General features: G+C 39.6%; 1 protein-coding gene across 2 annotated transcripts in view; it reads right to left on the bottom strand.

Moving 5' to 3' along the window:
- The window catches only part of SOBP (sine oculis binding protein homolog), a 111,824-nt gene that overhangs the window by 71,865 nt on the left and 24,472 nt on the right, over window positions 1-15,487 (bottom strand). The window lies entirely within an intron of this gene.

The raw sequence follows: 15,487 nt of genomic DNA, 5'->3' as shown, positions 1-15,487 counted from the left end.
ATCCTTCAACCAGATTTGCCTCTAGTTAACCTCAGTTTTATGGAAACATAATTAAACAAATTTCTATGGGACTACTAAGTGTAAAACAGGGTGATCCCATGGAGAATTTCTTTCCCAGTGTTCCTATTGTCACTTATTGCAAAAACAGCAGGATCAAACACAGTGAGAGAGTCAACTTTTCCACAGGTATTGTACACACTGCAGCAGCCCATGATGTGAAGTAAATGATGACAAGTGAAACACAAGAAAAATGGAAACACTCAGAACACTGGTGTCATTTATGCCTGGTAACTTGTGTGTATGTATGTATGTGTCCTGGATGCAGGGGTTGCTGGCCAGCTGGGAATAATGTCTATAAAACCACAGACCCACATTATACCTGGCACAAGGCTTGTTCCACCTCAGGAAATGCGCTATGATTTAGTGGAGGCTCACTTTTGCCACTGACATTACTCTGGTAGACAGAGACCTCATCTCACAACCAGGCCCTCTCTTGTATTGGAGCATCTGTGTCTGAGCACTGCCAAACATGTACATCCTTCCTGACAGGCTACTCAGAGCCAGTTAAGCCTGGCAAATGTGTTTGTGCACGGCACTTTAGCAATACAGCACAGGCAAAACCTGCTAGTTTTCTTCCATAATATTTGCAAATTCCGTAACAGTTGATTATTTATACATTAACCCACAGACTTCATTTCTTCCATCTTATACCCACCCATTGTAGATGTAGTGTTGTTGCCACTTGCTCTGTTAGGCACGAATTAATGCATCAGAGCCGTGTAATTTATGCATGCTATTTTGTCAAGTCTGTTTGTATGGAATCTGCTTTGGAGAGGCAAGCTGCTCTCTACTCTGGGGCCAGAAATAGTATTAATTTTTCTTTTCTTTTGGTGCTGTGGATCAAGGTAACTTCAGAGCAGTCACCAGCAAATCTCTGATGAGATGGAAATTGCAATGTTCTGTGTTTTATGCTGCTTCAGGTAGAGATGATTTGTGTGCATGCAGAACTATGACACTGACACAACAGAAGAAAACCCTAGCTGACATGGATATTCAGGGGATGCCATCATCAGGGGCAGCCAAACGACCGAGGACAAAGCACTGATTTACTAAGTTGGAATATGACTGTGCACTTCTAGGTTTCAAAAACGAGGGAGGAAACCAAACTGCCTGCCTTTCCCAGGAAGCAGCATTACAAGGCAGACAGCTTGTTCCACTTAAATGCGCCCCACTGCAGTAACAGTATTACTTGTGAAATGAAGACACAACATACAGTCTTTTCTTAGTGCTTTACAATTCTCAGGTCAAGTGCTAATACATATTACAGAGCTCTCCCTGGCAAGTATTGTTAGAGCTGTCATTAAAGACCTCCAAAAGTCTTAGCTGTGCAATTGAAAATGTTTCCAAATCCTCTTATCCCAAACATAACAAATCTTGCTGTTGTTAAATCTGATGTTTTGTAAATTCGATACTACTTGGCTTATTGAGGGGGCTGGAGAATTTTTTTTGTGTAATAACACAGATCTCCAGAAAACGAATAAAGCGTCTCTGCAGCAAGGGAATAAGACAGATCTCTGGGAAGGGATTTGTGGAGACCCGTGAAAAAGAAAAAAATCAAAGACCACCTACAGTACAGTATGAAGATGATTCTAGGATTAAAAGGCACAATAATGCTACCCAATTACATCTCTGCCTGGGTCATGTGCTATGCATAGCAGAAAGAAGCAAGATGGCAGATACCCTGGGTTATTTTAATTAATTTAATCATGTGACTAATTGGTCTCTGCTGGGTTTCTGTGGTAACTGCTTCCTAAGTGCTGATGGGCAATTGTGTTAAATGTAGCTTGGAAACTGCACGTAGGGTGCAGTGCCTTCTAGGGAGCAAAGGGAATTGTACAGCTGTGTGGGGAAGGTGCTCCTGCTGGGGCACTGATTATCTCCGTGCAGAATGTCTACAGCTGTAGTGTCCTCTGTGTCGTCTGCTTCCCGAAGGAACAGGCAGAAAACGTGCTAGACTTTCTTCCTCCTGGGCGTGAAAGTAGATTTTGTGTAGGAATATGTGAGGGCACATGTATGCGCGATTTGGAAACAAAGGGAAAGCAGCCAGAGCGCCGTGCGTGCAAAACTGAAATGACTCCTGCATGCTCAGTGTGAGGCCCTGCAAACCAGAATGCCTCCTTAGTGCTGACTGTGTTCGAGGTAAATCCATTACCAAGCCCTGACACAAACAACGTGTGAAACCGGGTGGGTTGTGTTTTTTTTTTCCCCAACTGCTCCTGCTTCTCTTGTATTATTCATGAAATCCCTAAATCCACACGGGTCATAATTAGCATGGAGTACTGCAAAATGGCACAGAGCTGCCTTCAAAATTGGCAAACATGAAAATGACTTGTAAAAGTCATTCTTTGCTTCACGGGTTGAATTTCAGATCACCACGAGCAAGAAGTTGTCATCCTGTTGGATCCAAACTTACGCCCATGTCTCCTCACATGATTAATGTAACAGCAAGTATGGAAAGATGATTAATAATAGCAACCTACATTCCAGCAATCACAATTGCACACAAGAAATGACTGTTTAATGGGGTGGTAAGTTAAACCCCATTAAGGGCACAGACAAAAAACAACTGAGAATCTCTCCTCAGTACCTTTCAATCAAAAAAAGCAACCTAAGAAAATACCCTTAAGACAATATAAGACATGCTGCAAATACAGAACACAACAGGGAACAAAAAATGCTATACCTTATCCTAACCTCACCAGTGAAAATGCAGAAAGAGGATAGGAAATGTGGGAAGACATAGCCAGAGAGACGTTAAAAGTCTGGTAGCTGTATTGTGAAGGCTAGAAAGGTTCCATTCAATAAAGCAAGGGAAAGGATAAGGCAGAATGGTGAAGGAGGAAAAACATGCATTACACCTCCCTGTCCTGGGCTACTGGAGGATAAAGAGCTATCCAGCCTAATCGTGGCAGACCTGAGCTTTATTTCATTTAATATAAATTAGGTTAAATTTAAACTACCTTATACAGCTTTATCAGCAAAAAGTTATAGTTGTAGAGCACAAATATCAGTTTTCTCATTTTTCCTGTTCTAATGCCACCACTGGTTTGAAGATTGTGATTCAGTTCTCATCCTACTGACATCAGTGGAAATATTGCCCCTGACACTCACAAGACCAGAATACTTCCTTTGTTTTGAAACTGGTGGTCAGTATGCTATCGCATATTCTGTTCAGTAAATTGTTTTGAGTTATTCACGCCTAAGTTCTGGGCTGAAGAAATAAAAAGCTCAAAATAACCACATTTGCTGTTAGCTGTCTTTAGGAAACCAGTTTTAGGAAACAACTTACAAACTAGGTGGTATGCTGTGTAATATCTCTATTGTGTTCTTTGGAAAAGTTAGGCGTAGTGAAGCTGCTACACATCACATTTTATGCTGAAATGTCCAGATATAATGAATTAGAGCTCTACATGACCCTTCTTTAAAAACAGCCTTTATTGTGTGAGATTGAACATAACCTCACATACTGCTTTAGTCTTTTTATAAGAAATCTTTTACACTTTCCATATTTTCACCAACAGCAAATACTAGAAAATATTGACATTTTCAAAATACTCCAAAAGAGCAGTGTGGTGACCCTGACAACTGCATTATGAAGGCTGAAAATTTTTAAGAGAGACTTGAAAATAACTGAAAGTGAGATAAAACATTTTCATTTGAGTGATATTAACAAAAAACTCCTCTGTAAGACTATACCAAACCTATTGCTCCTGCAGACCCAGTAAGAACAAAATGGAGCTGTTACAACTCCCACACTGGACCAAAAGTACTGCTGATCCAAGTAGCCCCATTTATTTTAATAAATCTTACACCAGCTACGTATTTGCCCAACCAAATGGGACACGTTAATTTGGATCTGGATTATGTCACAGAGCCCTTTGTGCTTGCCAGCAGGGCAACCACTCTGATTAGGAAGATGGGTCTCGCCACAGTGGTCAGCCCATTTGTTCATCACATCAGGCAAATTGCAGCTAACAATAGCCAATACCTGAAGGAAGGAATGAAAAATATCCGATAATCTACAGAGTTATAGGATGCATCTGGGGCTGACACAGTGGGCAACATCTCTCATGAACGAAGTCTGGTTTCTACTGCTCTTTCACTTGGTTTAGCTATACACTTAGCTAATAATAATCACTTTTATCTAACCTCTGCAACTACATGATTTAATTTCACCACCAGTTCAACTGCTACTCTAAACAGAGTAGTCCTGTTTATTTCAGTAGCTTGTTGCTCATGTCTTTAACTATTTGTAACAGTTGAGTCTAAAAATGGGCAGTGTAATTTTGGGAAGTAATAACTCCTGCTGAATCTGAGCGTGCTATCCTTTCATTTCTGCAGGAGACAGAAAATACACAGAGGATGGTGCACACATTCCCCCTGCCAGTGCCAGCCACAGTGTTTACTAGTGTTTGCTTTTCCCAGCTTAGTCAGTCCCAAGGAAACCAGCTCATTTCAGGCCCCAGTTACTAGTGTTAACACCTCAAAGTATTATACATGAAAATTGCAAAAGACGAACCTCTGGTCCAGCCCCCTCCTCCTTCTCCACAGGCTGAACATTTTCGTATTCCCTAAAGAATCTTTGATTCTTCTGATCACTGAACTCTGCATATCCAAACTCTCTCCAAATCTTGCCACTCCATGCTCTATCCACATTACAGCAACCACTTAACTATCCTCCTCAACACTCCACCACCTCAGACTCTTGCCCATTGAACTACCATTATATCTGCATCATCCAACTTGTTGCCCTTCTCCTGTCCTCAGCTTCAGGCTGTTGTCTAGCTTCACTCACACCCCTAAGACTTTTTTTTCAGGTTGGGGTGTTTTTTTGCCCCCCCTAGACATACTAACTTGCTTTTGTAAAAGTATAAGTTGGGTTTTTTCATTATTTCTAATTCCTCCAGAGAATTATTTTCTGTCCTGTCTGGTATCTGTAACTCCTAGCTCAGTATCAGCTGCAGAGTTTGTGAACTTGGTCTCTGTTCTCTCCTGGAGATCATTAATGAAATATGAAACAAGACCAACCTCACGAAAGTCCCCCTGGCACTTCTCTATCCACAACCTGATATGCTGCTCTTTATCACCACCCTTTACTTCATTCCTTGAGCCTGTTTTCAGGCCACTTGACAGTGTTCATATCCAAAGTAATTTGAATTAATCCGAGGGTAAGATTTCATGAGATGCCATTTCAAGTGCTTTACTAAATTTCAAATCCATTAGAACTTCTAATTTGCCTCCCTCAGCTGATTCCCATGCGTGTGTACATACTAGCCGTGCTCGCTTGGCAAAACCTCTGCACTCGTCTGTTCCTCCTTGCCCATACGGGATGACTGCAGAAAACGGGAATGTGCTTCAGTGGGTTTCTGCATTGAGTATCTGCCTTTTGTTGGAAAATTCTTTTTTTTTTTTCTAAAAAACAATTAGTTTTTCTCAAGCAAATTGAATTTAAAAATTGTGTAGCACATATAAAAACATTCCTCAGCATTATAAAGTAATTTTTCTTCTGGCAGGAAACCGGAGTCTTTTCAATGCAATCAGTTTCTTATTTAAATATCCAGCTTCCTGTGAAAACGTGGACTGATGCATGCTGCCACACAAAAATGCATTCACTGCTTCCATGAAGGTCATCAAACTATCCATAGACATCAAATAACACATCAAAACCAACTAATCTTATCCAGCAAACATGATCTTGGGTCCAAATAACTACCTAAAAGCTGTTATGTATAAAAATTATATCCCAGCTGTTCTTTACAGTGTTACTACCTGCCAGATCATGCCTAACTGAAGTTTATTCTGCTGTTAAGCAAATTAAATAAAAATTATTTAGGAACTCTCATTTCTTGTGCTCAAAAAGAAAGTAACCTTCTTACATGTCCTTTTCTTTTTCTGTTTTTGTTTTGGTTTTTTTTAAGCAGCATACAAAAGACTTCCAAATTTTCAGGAACAGTTGCTGCTTTTAATGATATATTGCAGATCCTTGTCAATATCTCTGCTGCTTCACACTTTTATTTCCTTAGGAACACTCGGCTAAGTACCATCTGCTCCTGGTGATTTACTGCTCTCGAGTTGCTGAAGTTGTTCCCTAACTTCATCCTAAGAGACTTCAATTTCTCTTATAAGGCCACACTCTGATTTCCTGTGGATAGTGTCCTTGGGACAGGAACTTCTTCATCATCCTCTGTGGTGAACATGGACACAGAAAATTTAATTTAGTTTCTCTGCTGTTCCACTTTTTCAGAAGAGGTCAGAGCCGTGGCAGGATGGTCTACAGGTACATGGGATCTACAGGTGGCTTTTTGTTTTCTACAGAGCCACTTTTTCTATACCTACACTGCCTAGTACCTGCACCTTTCAGATTATTTCTGCACTTCACCTCAACAACCTTTAGCTATAATTGATTCATTGTGATTTTGAATTTTTTTTAAGGAAATATTTTGTCTAAAAAAGGCAAAACATTTGGTATTTCTGCTACACGTATGCCTCGGACCCTGGTGGCATTTCCACCATTTAACAACCACACTTCCAATTTGGAAAGAAACTTATTTTCCTCTCTTGCTGTGTGAAAAACCACAGAAACAATAGGAAAACAGACCAGATGCAAAATAATTGAATTGCATGTACACAATGTACAGGGCAAATATGCACAGGCCTTGATCAAAAACTCATTAAAAGCAATGGGATGTCACCCACTGAGGCAAATGGAATCTGGATCAGGCCCAAAGAAAGTAGACAAAAAAGCAGAGGAATTTTTTGTCTCATCTTTCAGTTACACTAATCATAGGTGTTGTTTGTAACAGTAGTAGGTAACAAATTTTCCAGTAAAAGTGTGATTTTTAAGTTGACAGTGTCCCTTTAAGCTTATGCACTTCTTCACTTAACTATGCCAGATTTACTCTCCCCTTTCTACTTTTCCTTGCTCAGAGGTATACATACCATCTGTGCATCTAATATGGTGTTCTTAAATAGCCTCCAGAGAGATTCAATGCTTCTTTTTTCCCCCTTTTTAAACTTTCTCTTGTTTAACCCTTTTTCTCGGTATTTTAGAACCTCCTCTTTCAGAGCTCCTGGTCCTTTCTCCTTTAGGATGAAGTTATCACCTTCACACACTGAAGTTAGGAGTACAGCTACTCCTGACTACGGTTCTTTTAATGATTCTACATCAGTCAAAATTCAGGGAGTTGCCTTATCAAGGCAGTGATATTGATAAATTGCTTCTACAAAAGGAGGCGTGAGATCAAACCATTCAACAACAGCCAAAGTGGAGCGTTACTTTAATACTACACAATGAAATAAGTCAAACCTTTCTCTCCATAAATATTTAAATGTTGGTGCCCTGGTTTAATCTCAAGATTAATCTTTTAAGACTTATATTTAGTTCTAGGAGCTCTCTTCCACCTAATTTTAAATAGCACTGTGCACGATAACTGTGAAAGCCTGGGGGCTAAATTAAATATAATAAGAGTTACTGAGACTGAGTTGTTGTTTGATTTCTAACTCAACAGGTTTCCCTTTTCATTTGAGACTCCGAATTTCAAGGGAAAGAAGGGCCACAGGCATACAGGACACTGCAGTGCTGCATCTCTCTATGTGGTAAGAGGAAAATTAGTGCACCCGGCCAGTCTAATGGAGAAGCTGAGTCCTCAGCTTCCCACGCTTCCCAGGAAAGCTGCACCAGGCTACCATGCCCCACTAAAGACCCTTTCCCTCACAGAGCCCAGAGAATGGCTGGAGAGATGCTCTGCTCTGCTTCTGAAATAAATGGACAACAACAGAGCCACATCTCCCCCTCATCCTGTGTGTGCCAGCCAAAGGACTGGCTCCTGCTGGAGCATCTCCAGAAGCCCCTCTGTGTGGCGGAGGCAGGGTCTGGCCTCCTGCCTCTTAGGCTGGAGAGTAAATAAACCAAAACCATCTGAAGACACACGCTCCCCACCTCCAAACCCATCAAATGGCTGTTTCTAAGTATTACTAAACAGATGAGTACATTTATTTTAGATACGAAATCGCATCAAGTCTGACAACTCACGACATATGTTTACTTTCAACTTAAATTCAAATCGGTGAGTTGAAAATGCTTGGGGTTTTGACAGAACACAGCCAGTCACTGAATTTATCTGGTCACCAAGTGATCAAATATTATTGGAGAAACGATTTTCTACTGGAAAGACATTTTACATTTTCAGACTCTTGATCTATAAAACCCACCTCATTCTTCCATCAAATTTAACACTTGCACAGTGAGCAAGGCTTGATTTATGGCAAGAAACTGACTTCAACTAACAATCCCCAGTAGTACATTTTCCTGTTCATCCAGCAGATTATAAGTTATATCCATTTGGCCTCTCCTAGCCTCATTTAAACTCACAAGGCCAGACTCAAGGTTAATGGGTGTAAGGATTTCTTCAGTCTTCCCATAAACCAAAAGACATTTGCAAACAAACCTAAAAGGGATGAAACTTTCCTGACTAGAAGTGGCCAAAAAGACAGACAACGTGATTTACTCCCTTGGTCTGACTCAGTTTCATCCTTGAATTTACTGCAAGATTTCTAAGGCTTGATGGAGAGGAAAGCCACCACACTGGGAGTGTAACAGAGTGATTGAATACAGACTGTCAGCTGACACGAAATGTCGCAACACCACCAAACTGCTGCCTCACCTGCACAAATTAATTTGCCAATGGCGAAATGTGACAGCAATGTCATCTCCTGAGACACTTTAGGACTAGAAATTACCTTCTACCTTCAGCTGGGCCCCTCAGGTTTTTTACTTCTGCCCACTGTGCTACCCTGCCTTGGTGGAATTTTGTCCCATTAAACCATGCCATTAATTCCAATTTCTGTATTCCACACGCCCTTTCAGAAACATGTACGAATGGTGCTGCTCACAACATTGTTCCTAATCCAAACACATTTTTGAAAACCATATTTGCTTAATTTTTGTTTTCAAATAAAAATATATAGAGTGAAAAAAAATACTCAACCTCCTTTTCAATATTTCCCTAAGTTAATGAGCTGACTGATAAATGAACAGATGCCATTAAGGCAATAATTTATTCAAATGTCATGATATTTTTGAACAAACATTTAATATGCATTTCTTTATTTGCCCAGCTCACATTAGTATTAATGATTGATGTGTTCATTAGGAAAGGGAAGAATGGCACCAAATACAGTCTGCGCAAATTAGATTCACTTTGGAGATCTACCCTAAGCTTTTGCTCATTCTGTGTCAAGCATGTGAAAACAAAACTAGAAGGTGCCTAATTTCATACAAAGCCAAGGTGAATCTAAGGCAACCTGAGCTGAGACATGAAACAAAAGATAGCAATTTTTTTTTTATTTTTTTTTTTAGCATTGGCTAGCTCACATAGGTTGGAACCAAAGGGGTTCAGAGGTAAAGTAAGCACGGGTACTTATTATATCTGCTCATTTCCTGAATGCATCATTGTTATTCATTGAAACTCTTTAATCAAAAATCCTTTGGTGATGTAAAAATGTCATGAATAGAGACCACGAAGACCATGAAGTCTATCTTGCCAAACTTTTTAAAGGAGCAAAATATCTGTTTATCCTCTAGTGTCCTGCTCTCTCTTCCAAAAATTCATGATTTAATACCTCAGTAAAGCTCTTTAGTAACCTCCAGAAAAACTTCTCTGGCCATATTTCTTGCTCAGTCACTCTGCAGGTAGCAACCTCTTTCACTTCTCCAATACTAAGTGTCAGAACATCTATTTAAATCCAAATCATTGCTCTAAACTGCATTCACCCAGTGTGCAAAAAAACCTTAAAAGCATTTCCAGTCAAGTCCTAACACAATTTGTGGGTTTTGTTGTACCATCTGTATGTAAACAAAACCAGCTTCTGGGAAAAAGGAAAAGTGCAATCATTGAAGCTGTCCAAAACTGATGTAAGGACACCTCACATAAACTGGTAGCTTTGTTTGAATCAAATGCTTGCCCCCTCAGGAGGCAGCTGTAATTAGCATATTCATCTTGACATATCCAAAGCAGCCAGAATGCAACACGACTGATGTAATGCGACACGGTGGTTAAAATTAAAAGTGAACACGCCTTTTAATTGGATTGGATACCTGCTAGTAATTCAGACAATGGGAATTTGATTCAAATTTATAGTATTAAATGGCAGCAGATGGACATTAAAATGTCCATTGAGTTTGCAAACTGACAAGCACACTGGGTTTGCCAGATCCCTTCATTAAGTCACTGGTGGCATCAGTCAGGTGCTGCTGTTCATTTCATTGTTAGCAATGGCAATACATTTTGCTTTGCTGTGGGTAAGCAGCAAGATATTCTGACTGATGGCCTCAGTTGGTTAATTTGGAATTTCATTTGCCTCTCTAGTCATGAAAAATCCTAGCTCTGGCTTAGGGACACAGTTCTATGAGATCTCTTGGTTTAGCATCTTGTAAATAACGAGGCAAAATGATGCCAGTCTTCTTTCTTACCAATGCCACCCCTTTCTTTCAGAGCTCAGGAATGGTTTAATATTTCAGTCTCTGTTCCAGATTCTTGGTCCCTATCTGCAGCCTTCAACCCTCCACAAACTTTATAAACATCTTCTGGATGAGGTTATTTTCCTTATCCTTCCTTCTCCATCCAGTTCCTCAAAGAAGTTTGCAATTGTGCCCTACACTCGAGCTGCTTCCCCTGCAGACTCAGCGTCTCATCTGCATTCACTCATCAGTGCTCATTTATAGCTCAACAAAGCAATCACAGCTATGGAGATGTTTGTTGTCTTTTCCTCCTCTACCTTCAAGCATTTGCAAGAAACCTTTTTAATTGGCTGCTGTGGCAAATGCAGGCACACACACACACGCAGATGTGCACACACAAATACACGCACGCACGTTCTACGCAAACCCACAGCAGCAGAAGCAACTTTGTGAACCATTTATTAAATCCTGCTTTTCTCTACAGCTCCACAGAACCAAATATGGACAACTGCATGCAAAGATGATGGGACACCTGCTCTGCACTGACCTTTCTGAACACCTGATTAATGCAAGTTAAATCTCTAGGAGAAATAGATTTTCTATTCAGAGCCCCATGTGTTTCAACTACGGAAAGGGAATCTAAAAGAACAGCTAAGCTTTTTTTTGCTGCCTTTTTTTTTTTTTTTTTTTTTTTTTTGTCGGAGCATTATTTGCACCAAGTTGCTTTTAAGCAATTTTCCAAATTTCAATGAATAATGATCACTTTACAAATTAAATTTTGTAGATGCATAAAAAAGAGATGAAAGTAGCTTTTTTTTTTTTTTTTTGCCATTACTCATTGACTTACCAGTGAGATTGTTAAATATCTCTCATGCACTGTTAGGCTGCACAATTAAGCTTGAAATCAAGAGAACTTTCTCTGACAATCCTCAGTAATAATTCTGGGGAATGATAGCTGCTGTTTACTCCCAGTTTATCATACATGTTTGTATATAAGTGTCCATATTACCACTTTGTGATAGATATTAATTAACAAAAAAAATTATGCAGGCAAGAGTGCTAAAGCTATATGTTGTTGCATGGTCTTTATAATCTTCAAATACAGCTTGAAAATGTGAGGAGTTGTCGAATGCAACAGAACTCAGAACTAAACGAATGTGTATGACCTCTTACAGCTCCATTTGATAGCTCACATTCACTTTTACCACACAGATGAGACAAAGGACCCTAAACTACACTGCCTCTCTGCACTACTAACATGCAGTGTTCCCCATCACTATGTTTTACAGGAAGAAAAGGGTCATCCTTGTTTACATCTTCATGGTACTAAAGAGTAGGTTACTTTTACTTCTTGATTTATGCCTTTTTGTTTATTAGTATGAATGAAATTGGACTGCACTGTAAACAAAAACATCTATCTTTCTTCCTAATTGGGAGGCAGTGCAAAGCAGGGACAAGGTCAAGCATAAAATACTGCCTGAGAACCTTGCAGTCACTATATCTCCAAAGTCTTAGTCAAATCAAGTAAATTATTCTTTAATATATCTGTGAACAGAGTTTATAACCTCTGTGAAGTTAGTCTTAGTTCTGCGTTTGGCTATTTGCTCATAATAAATTTGCTTTCTGACCCATTGAGTCAAACAACTTAATTTCAAAATTAATCTTTTCAAGCTTCAGACTCACTGGATCCAATTATGAATCCAACTGTTCCCTTTAAATTTCATATTCTGAAACTTGGTGGTCTAGTGCTTTTTGCCCTTACGTGACTCTTTGGTACTTAACTTTGTATTAGTTGGCCTATAAAATTAAATCTAAAAGGGAGCATCCAAATCTTATATCTTTGGTTACTAACATTAGCCCCAAATGCTCGCTTTTCCAGCAATGGTTCCTTTTACAGTATTATTATACACAACAGCTTCTCATTACACAGTATTCATTACATGTATTTGACTGGGCAAACTGGACAAAACAGGAACAGGAATGCACATTTGGGTTACTTTTGTTTGGGGTGGCAGTGGTGGTATTTTTAGGTTTCTTTCTACATTAGATCTTGTCTAAATACTTTGGGTTTTGCTTAATGGTAAAAGCCTTAATTTTTTGTTCATTTATCTCTGATAATTTAGACAAATCTATTCTGTTGGGAGAGCCTTTATAATTTCAAAACATATATATTTCTATTCTTGCAAGGCATGGCTGCTGGCTGATATAATTTCAAATGGTCATGACTTCAAAATACCTGGAGCAAAATTCGCATTTCTTATAAGAAAAGCAACTTAAAGTTGCACAAGTCTTTTTCCTTACAAACTTCCCATTCCAGGCATGAAGCTCCCTGGCAACCCTGGCTATGCATGGACGCAGAGGATACAGGGGCCCAGCTTCTGGAGCAAAAATAGACACGACTCCAGCTGGACAAAAGGCAGGAAAGCCTGACGGGCACCTCTGACTTAGCTCCCTGGGTGCAAAGCTCCCAAGGCCAGGAAGGTACCAGCTTACTGCAGTGTGTTGCTACTCTTGCTAAACCTAGTGCAGCAAGGAAAGGGCTGGGAAGGAGTTAGCACTTTCAGGGCACTTCGGTGTGGGCTCATGTCAAGCCTTCTCCCAGTTGGGAATCTGTGGCATGCAGCACTGTAGTGTGCATTTGCCCTGTGTATGGGAAAAGATTTTTTAATGAGGATTCTGAACACAGCAATTGTCATTTAGGGATGGATAATTCACAGCATTACTTCATGCTGTTTTGAGGCGTTAGTGATGACTAATTCTTTACTGCTTTAACAATCCTATCATCTGAGGCAAGCACTTATTCCAGCACTTCTTATCTAGGGGAGGGAGAGAAGACTGCTTAACGTGATCCATTAGGAAACTCAAGCTTTAAATAAAGTGACCACAAAGTCCTATCAGCTCCCAGAAATGCAGCAGCTGTACATATTTAATGTAATACAACACTATATTGTGGCAGAGATCCACTGTTTAAAACATGCATAAGGCAGGTGAAACGTGACTGTTTTGCTCCTCTGTTTGAAAAATGAGAAAGTGTAGAGTGGCATAACTCCTTAAAATACATAAATAAGCATTAGAGTCATGGAGAAGACAGGTATGCTGTTGGAATAGCAGTAACAGAGCAAAGGTCAGCAGTTAAATCTGAAACTATTGCATCCTGGTTCTTTTGATCTTATTCCTCAAGACTCCACTCTGTTACTAACAGGTGAAGTGCAAAACCAGAAGCGTGAGGGTCTGCTGAGTTTTACTGTGCTTGTCTTAATTTAACAGCAGCACTTCCTAAATATTCTGTCCTCAGATCATCTAATGCCATAAACATACATGCAAGGGGCAGCTACAGATTTCCTCTACTCAGTCAGATCCTGTGAAATTCCAAGTTCCACAGGTCCAAAAAGAAAATTTAACTCACTGGCTTAGCTTTGAAGCAGAGCCAATCAACATGATAATGTCTTCTCACTATGTTTTGCCAAGTCCTCCCACATGACATTTTGCTAGTTTGAAACCTCTTTAGTGAATAATAGGACATTTCACTGGGATATGCTAGTATATGAAAATACTAGGCACATCTATTGTGTTTATATATGTATATATGTGCTTTTGTGTGTGTGTGTATACACACACATACACATAATGAATACAGAGAGCCTTCTGGATGGGAATATTCAGCATCTTCCAGAAGAATTAACAGAGGTGTAGGAAAGGGAACCAGGGAGAATGTGAAGCTCTAATTCATCCTTTCCCAAAATACAAGGGCAAGGAGGCCTCCAATAAAGCACAAGGGTAATAAATAGTAAGTCAGGTAAAAGGGAACTTTTTCATATACTGCCTCACTGATTGAATTCATGGTCATCAACTATTACTGAATTCTAGTACTAATGGGCTACTAGAAGGCTGAAGTACACCTATGCATTATGTTAACAGGCATTTATTTTCATTTAGCAGGGATCTAGACCTCTTACTTCATGATCTAAGCTGTAGGTGAGAAAGACAACACCAAGTTCTTTCATCTGCCTCTCCAAGGTTTCCCAAATTATCTGGTACTCATCAGTTCTGGACACACACAGGACCACCTAACCAGGATCACTGACAATGCCTCCATTACTAGGAACTATCTTATGCATGTAAATTTGTGACTGGAAGTCAGAGGAGCATCAGCTGACAGAGATCTGCATCCTGTCAGTGCAGAGTGTCTGGACTGTGCCCTGCATGTTGTAAGGCACACTGAACTGCGTGTGATAAAAGTGCACACGCACACACATCCATACGAATCTGTTCTCAAATCAGGAGCAGCTAAGGAGTGCATGTGTCCCTCCTGTATGCTTTTTTCTAGATAAAAAGAATGTAAACAACACTCTTCACAGAATACTCATGTGACTTACTCGCCTGTCTGCTCCAGTAGACACTATGAGCTTGATTCTCCAAGACTGCCACTAAAATTCCACTCTACTGATTTTTGCAACCTAATTCTTCAGGCTTTTTTTTTTTTTTTTTTTTTTTTTTTTTTTTTTTTTTTGTGACCCAAATTTATAAAGGAGGTTAATTTGCAATAACATTGCATCTTCAGTCTACAATCCATACGTACTTATTTGTTATTATGACAGATCTAAAAGACCAGATTTAGAGACCTGAAGTGAGTTTGAACTTGACAGGCTTGGAATGTTCTGAAGCATGAGGGTAAATAGTATCATTTAGGAAAGCAAAATGTGAAGAGTTTTATGAATGATAAACATTTCTAAGACAATAAAGTTACCCAAAGGCTCATACTATTAAGCACCAGAAGGACACAGTTACTTTTTTAACAACCAAAAATTTGAGGTGTTTCTTCTCTATTTTTCTTTAAATGGCATGTTACAAATTTTGCTGCAGGAAAACAGCTGCTGAAGTAACCTAGAGGGCATTTTCAGGCACTGTGCTTCAGTGATTACTGCAATTTTTGAAGACGTTCAATATTAGGACTGCTTTCTAATTTTA

This window comes from Sylvia atricapilla, chromosome 3 (assembly GCF_009819655.1).
Source record: "Sylvia atricapilla isolate bSylAtr1 chromosome 3, bSylAtr1.pri, whole genome shotgun sequence".
Classification (NCBI taxonomy): Eukaryota; Metazoa; Chordata; class Aves; order Passeriformes; family Sylviidae; genus Sylvia; species Sylvia atricapilla.
The sequence above is the reverse complement of the archived record's forward strand: the minus strand, read 5'-3'. Positions and strand labels throughout refer to the sequence as shown.